Source organism: Triticum aestivum, chromosome 2A (genome assembly GCF_018294505.1).
Source record: "Triticum aestivum cultivar Chinese Spring chromosome 2A, IWGSC CS RefSeq v2.1, whole genome shotgun sequence".
NCBI lineage: Eukaryota > Viridiplantae > Streptophyta > Magnoliopsida > Poales > Poaceae > Triticum > Triticum aestivum.
The window spans coordinates 30850689-30863205 of NC_057797.1; positions in this window are offsets into that span (position 1 = coordinate 30850689).

The window sequence follows — 12517 nt, forward strand, 5'->3', positions numbered from 1 at the left end:
GCGCGGCCACCTAGGGCTGCCCCTTTCTCCTTTCCACTAAAGCCCACTAAGGCCCATTTAACTCCCGGGGGGATCCGGTAACCTCCCGGTACTCCGGTAAAATCCCGATTTCACCCGGAACACTTTCGATATCCAAACATAGGCTTCCAATATATTAATCTTTATGTCTCGACCCTTTCGAGACTCCTCGTCATGTCCGTGATCACATCCGGGACTCCGAACAACCTTCGGTACATCAAAATGCATAAACTCATAATAATTGTCATCGTAACGTTAAGCGTGCGGACCCTACGGTTCGAGAACAATGTAGACATGACTGAGACACTTCTCCGGTCAATAACCAATAGCGGGACCTGGATGCCCATATTGGCTCCTACATATTCTACGAAGATCTTTATCGGTCAGACCGCATAACAACATACGTTGTTCCCTTTGTCATCGGTATGCTACTTGCCCGAGATTCGATCGTCGGTATCCAATACCTAGTTCAATCTCGTTACCAGCAAGTCTCTTTACTCGTTCTGTAATACATCATCCCACAACCAACTCATTAGTTGCAATGCTTGCAAGGCTTATGTGATGTGCATTACCGAGAGGGCCCCAGAGATACCTCTCCGACAATCGGAGTGACAAATCCTAATCTCAAAATACGCCAACCCAACATCTACCTTTGGAGACACCTGTAGAGCTCCTTTATAATCACCCTTTTACGTTGTGACGTTTGGTAGCACACAAAGTGTTCCTCCGGTAAACGGGAGTTGCATAATCTCATAGTTATAGGAACATGTATATGTCATGAAGAGAAGCAATAGCAACATACTAAACGATCGGGTGCTAAGCTAATGGAATGGGTCATGTCAATCAGATCATTCAACTAATGATGTGACCTCGTTAATCAAATAACAACTCTTTGTTCATGGTTAGGAAACATAACCATCTTTGATTAACGAGCTAGTCAAGTAGAGGCATACTAGTGACACTCTGTTTGTCTATGTATTCACGCATGTATTATGTTTCCGATTAATACAATTCTAGCATGAATAATAAACATTTATCATGATATAAGGAAATAAATAATAACTTTATTATTGCCTCTAGGGCATATTTCCTTCAGTCTCCCACTTGCACTAGAGTCAGTAATCTCGATTACACTGTAATGATTCTAACACCCATGGAGCTTTGGTGCTGATCATGTTTTGCTCGTGGAAGAGGCTTAGTCAACGGGTCTGCAACATTCAGATCCGTATGTATCTTGCAAATCTCTATGTCTCCCACTTGGACAAGATCCCGGATGGAATTGAAGCGTCTCTTGATGTGTTTGGTCCTTTTGTGAAATCTGGATTCCTTTGCCAAGGCAATTGCACCAGTATTGTCACAAAAGATTTTCATTGGACCCGATGCACTAGGTATGACACCTATATCGGATATGAACTCCTTCATCCAGACTCCTTCGTTCGCTGCTTCCGAAGCAGCTATGTACTCCGCTTCACATGTAGATCCCGCTACGACGCTTTGTTTAGAACTGCACCAACTGACAGCTCCACCGTTTAATGTAAACATGTATCCGGTTTGCGATTTAGAATCGTCCGGATCAGTGTCAAAGCTTGCATCAACGTAACCTTTTACGGTGAGCTCTTTGTCACTTCCATACATGAGAAACATATCCTTAGTCCTTTTCAGGTACTTCAGGATGTTCTTGACAATTGTCCGGTGATCCACTCCTGGATTACTTTGGTACCTCCCTGCTAAACTTATAGCAAGGCACACATCAGGTCTGGTACACAACATTGCATACATGATAGAGCCTATGGCTGAAGCATAGGGAACATCTTTCATTTTCTCTCTATCTTCTGCAGTGGTCGGGCATTGAGTCTGACTCAACTTCACACCTTGTAACACAGGCAAGAACCCTTTCTTTGCTTGATCCATTTTGAACTTCTTCAAAATCTTGTCAAGGTATGTGCTTTGTGAAAGTCCAATTAAGCGTCTTGATCTATCTCTATTGATCTTTATGCCTAATATGTAAGCAGCTTCACCGAGGTCTTTCATTGAAAAACTCTTATTCAAGTATCCCTTTATGCTATCCAGAAATTCTATATCATTTCCAATCAACAATATGTCATCCACATATAATATCAGAAATGCTATAGAGCTCCCACTCACTTTCTTGTAAATACAGGCTTCTCCGAAAGTCTGTATAAAACCAAATGCTTTGATCACACTATCAAAACGTTTATTCCAACTCCGAGAGGCTTGCACCAGTCCATAAATGGATTGCTGGAGCTTGCACACTTTGTTAGCTTCCTTTGGATCGACAAAACCTTCCGGTTGCATCATATACAACTCTTCTTCCAGAAATCCATTCAGGAATGCAGTTTTGACATCCATCTGCCAAATTTCATAATCATAAAATGCGGCAATTGCTAACATGATTCGGACAGACTTAAGCATCGCTACGGGTGAGAAGGTCTCATCGTAGTCAACCCCTTGAACTTGTCGAAAACCTTTTGCGACAAGTCAAGCTTTGTAGACAGTAACATTACCATCAGCTTTAGTCTTCTTCTTGAAGATCCATTTATTCTCAATTGCTTGCCAATCATCGGGCAAGTCAACCAAAGTCCATACTTTGTTCTCATACATGGATCCCATCTCAGATTTCATGGCTTCAAGCCACTTTGCGGAATCTGGGCTCACCATCGCTTCTTCATAGTTCGTAGGTTCATCATGATCTCGTAGCATGATTTCCAGAACAGGATTACCGTATCACTCTGGCGCGGATCTTACTCTTGTTGATCTACGAGGTTCAGTAGTATCTTGATCTGAAGTTTCATGACCATCATCATTAGCTTCCTCACTTATTGGAGTAGGTGTCGCAGAAATAGTTTTCTGTGATGTACTACTTTCCAATAAAGGAGCAGGTACAGTTACCTCATCAAGTTCTACTTTCCTCCCACTCACTTCTTTCGAGAGAAACTCCTTCTCTAGAAAGGATCCATTCTTAGCAACGAATGTCTTGCCTTCGGATCTGTGATAGAAGGTGTACCCAACAGTCTCCTTTGGGTATCCTATCAAGACACATTTCTCCGATTTGGGTTCGAGCTTATCAGGTTGAAGCTTTTTCACATAAGCATCGCAGCCCCAAACTTTAAGAAACGACAACTTTGGTTTCTTGCCAAACCACAGTTCATAAGGCGTCGTCTCAACGGATTTTGATGGTGCCCTATTTAACGTGAATGCGGTCGTCTCTAAAGCATAACCCCAAAACGATAGCGGTAAATCAGTAAGAGACATCATAGATCGCACCATATCTAGTAAAGTACAATTACGACGTTCGGACACACCATTACGCTGTGGTGTTCCGGGTGGCGTGAGTTGCGAAACTATTCCACAATTTTTCAAATGTACACCAAACTCGTAACTAAAATATTCTCCTCCACGATCAGATCGTAGAAACTTTATTTTCTTGTTACGATGATTTTCAACTTCACTCTGAAATTCTTTGAACTTTTCAAATGTTTCAGACTTATGTTTCATTAAGTAGATATACCCATACCTGCTTAAGTCATCCGTGAAGGTGAGAAAATAACGATATCCGCCACGAGCCTCAATATTCATCGGACCACATACATCGGTATGTATGATTTCCAACAAATCTGTTGCTCTCTTCGTAGTACTGGAGAACGGTGTTTTAGTCATCTTGCCCATGAGGCACGGTTCGCAAGTACCAAGTGATTCATAATCAAGTGGTTCCAAAAGTCCATCAGTATGGAGTTTCTTCATGCGCTTTACACCGATATGACCTAAACGATAGTGCCACAAATAAGTTGAACTTTCATTATCAACTCTGCATCTTTTGGCTTCAACATTATGAATATGTGTATCACTACTATCGAGATTCATCAAAAATAGACCACTCTTCAAAGGTGCATGACCATAAAAGATATTACTCATATAAATAGAACAACCATTATTCCCTGATTTAAATGAATAACCATCTCGCATCAAACAAGATCCAGATATAATGTTCATGCTCAACGCTGGCACCAAATAACAATTATTTAGGTCTAATATTAATCCCGAAGGTAGATGTAGAGGTAGCGTGCCGACCGCGATCACATCGACTTTGGAACCGTTTCCCACGCACATCGTCACCTCGTCCTTTGCCAGTGCCCGCTTATTCCGTAGTCCCTGTTTCGAGTTGCAAATATTAGCAACAGAACCAGTATCAAATACCCAGGTGCTACTGCGAGCTCTAGTAAGGTACACATCAATAACATGTATATCACATATACCTTTGTTCACCTTGCCATCATTGTTATCCGCCAAATACTTGGGGCAGTTCCGCTTCCAGTGACCAGTCTGCTTGCAGTAGAAGCACTTAGTTTCAGGCTTAGGTCCAGACTTGGGTTTCTTCTCCTGAGCAGCAACTTGCTTGCTGTTCTTCTTGAAGTTCCCCTTCTTCTTCCCTTTGCCCTTTTTCTTGAAACTAGTGGTCTTGTTAACCATCAACACTTGATGCTCCTTCTTGATTTCTACCTCCGCAGCTTTCAGCATTGTGAAGAACTCGGGAATAGTCTTGTTCATCCCTTGCATATTATAGTTCATCACGAAGCTCTTGTAGCTTGGTGGCAGTGATTGGAGAATTCTGTCAATGACGCAATCATCCGGAAGATTAACTCCCAATTGAATCAAGTGATTATTATACCTAGACATTTTGAGTATATGCTCACTGACAGAACTGTTCTCCTCCATCTTGCAGCTATAGAACTTATTGGAGACTTCATATCTCTCAATCCGGGCATTTGCTTGAAATATTAACTTCAACTCCTGGAACATCTCATATGCTCCATGACGTTCAAAACGTCGTTGAAGTCCCGATTCTAAGCCGTAAAGCATGGCACACTGAACTATCGAGTAGTCATCAGCTTTGCTCTGCCAGACGTTCATAACATCTGGTGTTGCTCCAGCAGCAGGCCTGGCACCCAGCGGTGCTTCTAGGACGTAATTCTTCTGAGCAGCAATGAGGATAATCCTCAAGTTATGGACCCAGTCCGTATAATTGCTACCATCATCTTTCAACTTTGCTTTCTCAAGGAATGCATTAAAATTCAACGAAACAACAGCACGAGCCATCTATCTACAATCAACATAAACAAGCAAGATACTATCAGGTACTAAGTTCATGATAAGTTTAAGTTCAATTAATCAAATTACTTAAGAACTCCCACTTAGATAGACATCCCTCTAATCTTCTAAGTGATTACATGATCCAAATCAACTAAACCATAACCGATCATCACGTGAGATGGAGTAGTTTTCAATGGTGAACATCATTATGTTGATCATATCTACTATATGATTCACGCTCGACCTTTCGGTCTCTGTGTTCCGAGGCCATATCTGCATATGCTAGGCTCGTCAAGTTTAACCTGAGTATTCTGCGTGTGCAAAACTGTCTTGCACCCGTTGTAGATGGACGTAGAGCTTATCACACCCGATCATCACGTGGTGTCTGGGCACGACGAACTTTGGCAACGGTGCATACTCAGGGAGAACACTTCTTGATAATTTAGTGAGAGATCATCTTATAATGCTACCGTCAATCAAAGCAAGATAAGATGCATAAAAGGATAAACATCTCATGCAATCAATATAAGTGATATGATATGGCCATCATCATCTTGTGCTTGTGATCTCCATCTCCGAAGCACCGTTACGATCACCATCGTCACCGGCGCGACACCTTGATCTCCATCGTAGCATCATTGTCGTCTCGCCAATCTTATGCTTCCACGACTATCACTACCGTTTAGTAATAAAGTAAAGCATTACATCGCGATTGCATTGCATACAATAAAGCGACAACCATATGGCTCCTACCAGTTGCCGATAACTCGGTTACAAAACATGATCATCTCATACAATAAAATTCAGCATCATGCCTTGACCATATCACATCACAACATGCCCTGCAAAAACAAGTTAGACGTCCTCTACTTTGTTGTTGCAAGTTTTACGTGGCTGCTACGGGCTTAAGCAAGAACCAATCTCACCTACGCATCAAAACCACAACGATAGTTTGTCAAATAGACTCCGTTTTAACCTTCGCAAGGACCGGGCGTAGCCACACTTGGTTCAACTAAAGTTGGAGAGACAGTCGACCGCAAGCCACCTGTGTGCAAAGCACGTCGGGGGAACCGGTCTCGCGTAAGCATACACGTAATGTTGGTCCGGGTCGTCTCGTCCAACAATACCGCTGAACCAAGTATGACATGCTGGTAGACAGTATGACTTATATCGCCCATAACTCACTTGTGTTCTACTCGTGCAAATAACATCAAACCATAAAACCTATGCTCGGATGCCACTGTTGGGGAACGTAGTAATTTCAAAAAAATTCCTACGCACACGCAAGATCATGGTGATGCAAAGCAACAAGAGGGGAGAGTGTTGTCTACGTACCAACGCAGACCGACTACGGAAGCGATCACACAACGTAGAGGAAGTAGTCGTACGTTTTCCCGACCTGACCGATCCAAGCACCGTTACTCCGGCACCTCCGAGTTCTTAGCACACGTACAGCTCGATGACGATCCCCGGGCTCTGATCCAGCAAAGCGTCGGGGAAGAGTTCCATCAGCACGAGGGCGTGGTGACGATCTTGATGTTCTACTGTCGCAGGGCTTCGCCTAAGCACCGCTACAATATGATCGAGGTGGAATATGGTGGCAGGGGGCACCGCACACGGCTATGGAACGATCACGGGGATCAATTGTGTATCTAGAGGTGCCCCCTGCCCCTGTATATAAAGGAGCAAGGGGGGAGAGGTGCGGCCAGCCTTGGGGCCCGCCAGGAGGAGTCCTACTCCCAGAGGGAGTAGGATTCCCCCCCAATCCTAGTTGCAATAGGAATCCTCAAGGGGGGGGAAAGAGAGAGAGGGGGGTCGGCCACCTCTCCTACTCCTAATAGGACTAGGGGAGGGGGAGGCGCGCGGCCACCTAGGTCTGCCCCTTTCTCCTTTCCACTAAAGCCCACTAAGGCCCATTTAACTCCCGGGGGGTTCCGGTAACCTCCCGGTACTCCGGTAAAATCCCGATTTCACCCGGAACACTTCCGATATCCAAACATAGGCTTCCAATATATCAATCTTTATGTCTCGACCCTTTCGAGACTCCTTGTCATGTCCGTGATCACATCCGGGACTCCGAACAACCTTCGGTACATCAAAATGCATAAACTCATAATAACTGTCATCGTAACGTTAAGCGTGCGGACCCTACGGTTCGAGAACAATGTAGACATGACTGAGACACTTCTCCGGTCAATAACCAATAGCGGGACCTGGATGCCCATATTGGCTCCTACATATTCTACGAAGATCTTTATCGGTCAGACCGCATAACAACATACGTTGTTCCCTTTGTCATCGGTATGCTACTTGCCCGAGATTCGATCGTCGGTATCCAATACCTAGTTCAATCTCGTTACCGGCAAGTCTCTTTACTCATTCTGTAATACATCATCCTGCAACCAACTCATTAGTTGCAATGCTTGCAAGGCTTATGTGATGTGCATTACCGAGAGGGCCCCAGAGATACCTCTCCGACAATCGGAGTGACAAATCCTAATCTCGAAATACGCCAACCCAACATCTACCTTTGGAGACACCTGTAGAGCTCCTTTATAATCACCCTTTTACGTTGTGACGTTTGGTAGCACACAAAGTGTTCCTCCGGTAAACGGGAGTTGCATAATCTCATAGTTATAGGAACATGTATATGTCATGAAGAGAAGCAATAGCAACATACTAAACGATCGGGTGCTAAGATAATGGAATGGGTCATGTCAATCAGATCATTCAACTAATGATGTGACCTCGTTAATCAAATAACAACTCTTTGTTCATGGTTAGGAAACATAACCATCTTTGATTAACGAGCTAGTCAAGTAGAGGCATACTAGTGACACTCTGTTTGTCTATGTATTCACACATGTATTATGTTTCCGGTTAATACAATTCTAGCATGAATAATAAACATTTATCATGATATAAGGAAATAAATAATAACTTTATTATTGCCTCTAGGGCATATTTCCTTCAGCGCCCAGGGGGGTGGGCGCGCCCCCCTGCCTTGTGACCTCCTTGTAGAGCCCCCGACGTGCACTCCAAGTCTTCTGGGCTTCTTTCCTTCCAAAAATGAGTTTAGTGAAGTTTCAGGTCAATTGGACTCCGTTTGATTTTCCTTTTCTTCGAAACCCTAAAACAGGGTAAAAACAGAAACTGGCACTGGGCTCTGGGTTAATAGGTTAGTCCCAAAAATGATATATAAGTGTATAATAAAGCCCATAAACATTCAAAACAGTAGATAATATAGCATGGAGCAATCAAAAATTATAGATACGTTGGAGACGTATCAGCATCCCCAAGCTTAATTCATGTTCGTCCTCGAGTAGGTAAATGATAAATACAGAATTTTAGATGCGGAGTGCTACTTGGCATAATTTCAATGTGATTCTTCTTTGTGGCATGAATATTCAGACCTGAAAGATTCAAGACAAAAGTTCATATTGACATAAAAATAATAATACTTCAAGCATACTAACTAAGCAATCATGTCTTTTCAAAATAACATGTCCAAAGAAAGTTATCCCTACAAAATCATATAGTCTGGCTATGCTCTATCTTCACCACACAAAATATTTAAATCATGCACAACCCCGATGAAAAGCCAAGCAATTGTTTCATACTTTTGATATTCTCAAACATTTTCAATCTTCACGCAATACATGAGCGTGAGCCATGTACATAGCACTATAGGTGGAATAGAATGGTGGTTGTGGAGAAAAAAAAAGGGAAGATGGTCTCACATCAACTAGGCGTATCAACGGGCTATGGAGATGCCCATCAATAGATATCGGTGTGAGTGAGTAGGGATTGCCATGCAACGGATGCACTAGAGCTATAAGTGTATGAAAGCTCAACAAAAAAAGAAACTAGTGGCTGTGCATCCAACTTGCTTGCTCACGAAGACCTAGGGCATTTTGAGGAAGCCCATCATTGGAATATACAAGCCAAGTTCTATAATGAAAGATTCCCACTAGTATATGAAAGTGACAACATAGGATAGTAGCACAAGTGTGGTAAAAGGATAGTAGCATTGCCCCTTCTCTCTTTTTCTCTCATTTTTTTTATTTTTTTTTATTTTTTTTATTTTTTTTATTGGGGCCTTCTCTTTTTTTATGGCCTCTTTTTTTATTTGGGCTTCTTTGGCCTCTCTTTTTTCGTTCGGAGTCTCATCCCGACTTGTGGGGGATTCATAGTCTCCAACATCCTTTCCTCACTGGGACAATGCTCTAATAATGATGATCATCACACTTTTATTTTTCTTACAACTCAATACTTAGAACAAAATATGACTCTATATGAATGCCTCCGGCGGTGTACCGGGATGTGCAATGACTCATGAGTGACATGTATGAAAGAATTATGAACGGTGGCTTTGCCACAAATACGATGTCAACTACATGATCATGCAAAGCAATATGACAATGATGAAGCGTGTCATAATAACCGGAACGGTGGAAAGTTGCATGGCAATATATCTCGGAATGGCTATGGAAATGCCATAATAGGTAGGTATGGTGGCTGTTTTGAGGAAGGTATTTGGTGGGTGTATGATACCGGTGAAAAGTGCGCGGTATTAGAGAGGCTAGCAATGGTGGAAGGGTAAGAGTGCGTATAATCCATGGATTCAACATTAGTCATAAAGAACTCACATACTTATTGCAAAAATCTATTAGTTATCGAAATGAAGTACTACGTGCATGCTCCTAGGGGGATAGATTGGTAGGAAAAGACCATCGCTCGTCCCCGACCGCCACTCATAAGGAAGGCAATCAATAAATAAATCATGCTCCGACTTCATCACATAACGGTTCACCATACGTGCATGCTACGGGAATCACAAACTTCAACACAAGTATTTCTCAAATTCACAACTACTCAACTAGCACGACTTTGATATTATTACCTCCATATCTCAAAACAATCATCGAGCATCAAACTTCTCTTAGTATTCAATACTCTATATGGAAGTTTTTACTAATCTTGTATACCTAGCATATTAGGATTTAAGCAAATTATTATGCTATTTAAGACTCTCAAAATAATCTAAGTGAAGCATGAGAGTTCATCTATTTCTTCAAAATAAAACTACCACCAGGCTCTAAAAGATATAAGTGAAGCACTAGAGCAAACGACAAACTACTCCGAAAGATATAAGTGAAGATCAATGAGTAGTCGAATAATTATGCAACTATGTGAAGACTCTCTAAAATTTAATAATTTCAGATCTTGGTATTTTATTCAAACAGCAATCAAAGCAAAATAAAATGACATTCTAAGAATGGCAAACATCATATGAAGAAGCAAAAACTTAGGATCAACCGAAACTAACCGATAGTTGTTGAAGAAGAAAGGTGGGATGCCAACCAGGGCATCCCCAAGCTTAGATGCTTGAGACTTCTTGAAATATTATCTTGGGATGCCTTGGGAATCCCCAATATTGAGCTTTTCTGTCTCCTTAATTCCTCTCATATCAAGGTCTCCCTAAATCTCAAAAGCTTCATCCACACAAAACTGAACAAGGACTCGTGAGATAAGTTAGTATAAACCATTGCAAAAACCTTATCATACTCTACTGTAGCAAATCGCTAAAATTATTATTCAACATTTCATACTAAAGGCCTATGCATATTTAATAGTCCTATCCTCAAATAGAATCATTAAAGAAGCAAACATATGCAAACAATGCAAACATAACAGCAATCTGCCTAAACAGGATAGTCTGTAAAGAATGCAGCAACATCCATACTTCCCTAGATCCAAAAATTATGAAATAAAATTCCCAATGTAGTAAATTTATCAGAGCTTAATATTCAAAAGGTTTCAACATTTTATCACATTCTGACTTTTCTAGGGAATTATTGCAACAGCGGTAAACTTTCTGTTTTCAAACAGCAACATGTGGAATTCTAAAATAGGCATAGTAAAGGCTATCAATGCCACTTTTATTGAAATAAAAGATGCAAAACATTGTTCTAAATAACAGTAAGCAAATCCTAACAAAATAAATTGACGCTCCAAGCAAAACACTTATCATGTGGTGAATAAAAATATAGCTCCAAGTAAAGTTACCGATGGACGAAGACGAAAGAGGGGATGCCTTCCGGGGCATCCCCAAGCTTAGGCTATTGGTTGTCCTTGAATATTACCTTGGGGTGCCTTGGGCATCCCCAATCTTAGGCTCTTGCCACTCCTTATTCCGTAGTCCATCGAATCCTTACCCAAAACTTGAAAACTTCACAACACAAAACTTAACAGAAAACTCGTAAACTCCGTTAGCGAAAGAAAACAAAACACCACTTCAAGGTACTATAATGAACTCATTCTTTATTTATATTGGTGTTAAACCTACTATATTCCAACTTCTCTATGGTTTATAAACTATTTTACTAGCCATAGATTCATCAAAATAAGCAAACAACACAACGAAAACAGAATCTGTCAAAAACAGAACAGTCTGTAGTAATCTGGATCAAACGTATACTTCTGGAACTCAGAAAATTCTCAAATAAATTTCTGGACCTGAGGAATTTATCTATTAATCATCTGCAAAAAGAATTAACTAAATATCACTCTCCAAATAAAAATGGCAGCAATTCTCGTGAGTGCTAAAGTTTCTGTTTTTGACAGCATGATCAACAAGACTTTCCCCAAGTCTTCCCAAAGGTTCTACTTGGAACAAACACTAATTAAAAGCATAAAACCACATCTACAAATAGGCTATATGAATTATTTATTACTAAACAGGAACAAGAAGCAAGGAACAAAAATAAAATTGGGTTGCCTCCCAACAAGCGCTATCGTTTAATGCCCCTAGGTAGGCATGATGATTTCAATGATGCTCACATGAAGGATAAGAATTGTAACATAAAGAGAGCATCATGAAGAATATTACTAGCACATTTAAGTCTAACCCACTTCCTATGCATAAGGATTTTGTGAGCAAACAACTTATGGGAACAAGAATCAAGTTGCATAGGAAGGTAAAACAAGCATAACTTCAAGATTTTCAACACATAGAGAGGAAACTTGATATTATTGCAATTCCTACAAGCATATGTTACTCCCTCATAATAATTTTCAGTAGCATCATGAATGAATTAAACAATATAACTATCACATAAAGCATTCTTTTCATGATCTACAAGCATAGAAATTTTATTACTCTCCACATAAGCAAAATTCTTCTCATTCATAATAGTGGGAGCAAACTCAAGAAAGTAATTATCATGTGAGGCATAATCCAATTGAAAACTAAAATCATGATGACAAGTTTCATGGATATCATTATTCTTTATAGCATACAAGTCATCACAATAATCATCATAGATAGCAACTTTGTTCTCATAATCAATTGGAACCTCTTCCGGAATAGTGGATTCATCACAAATTA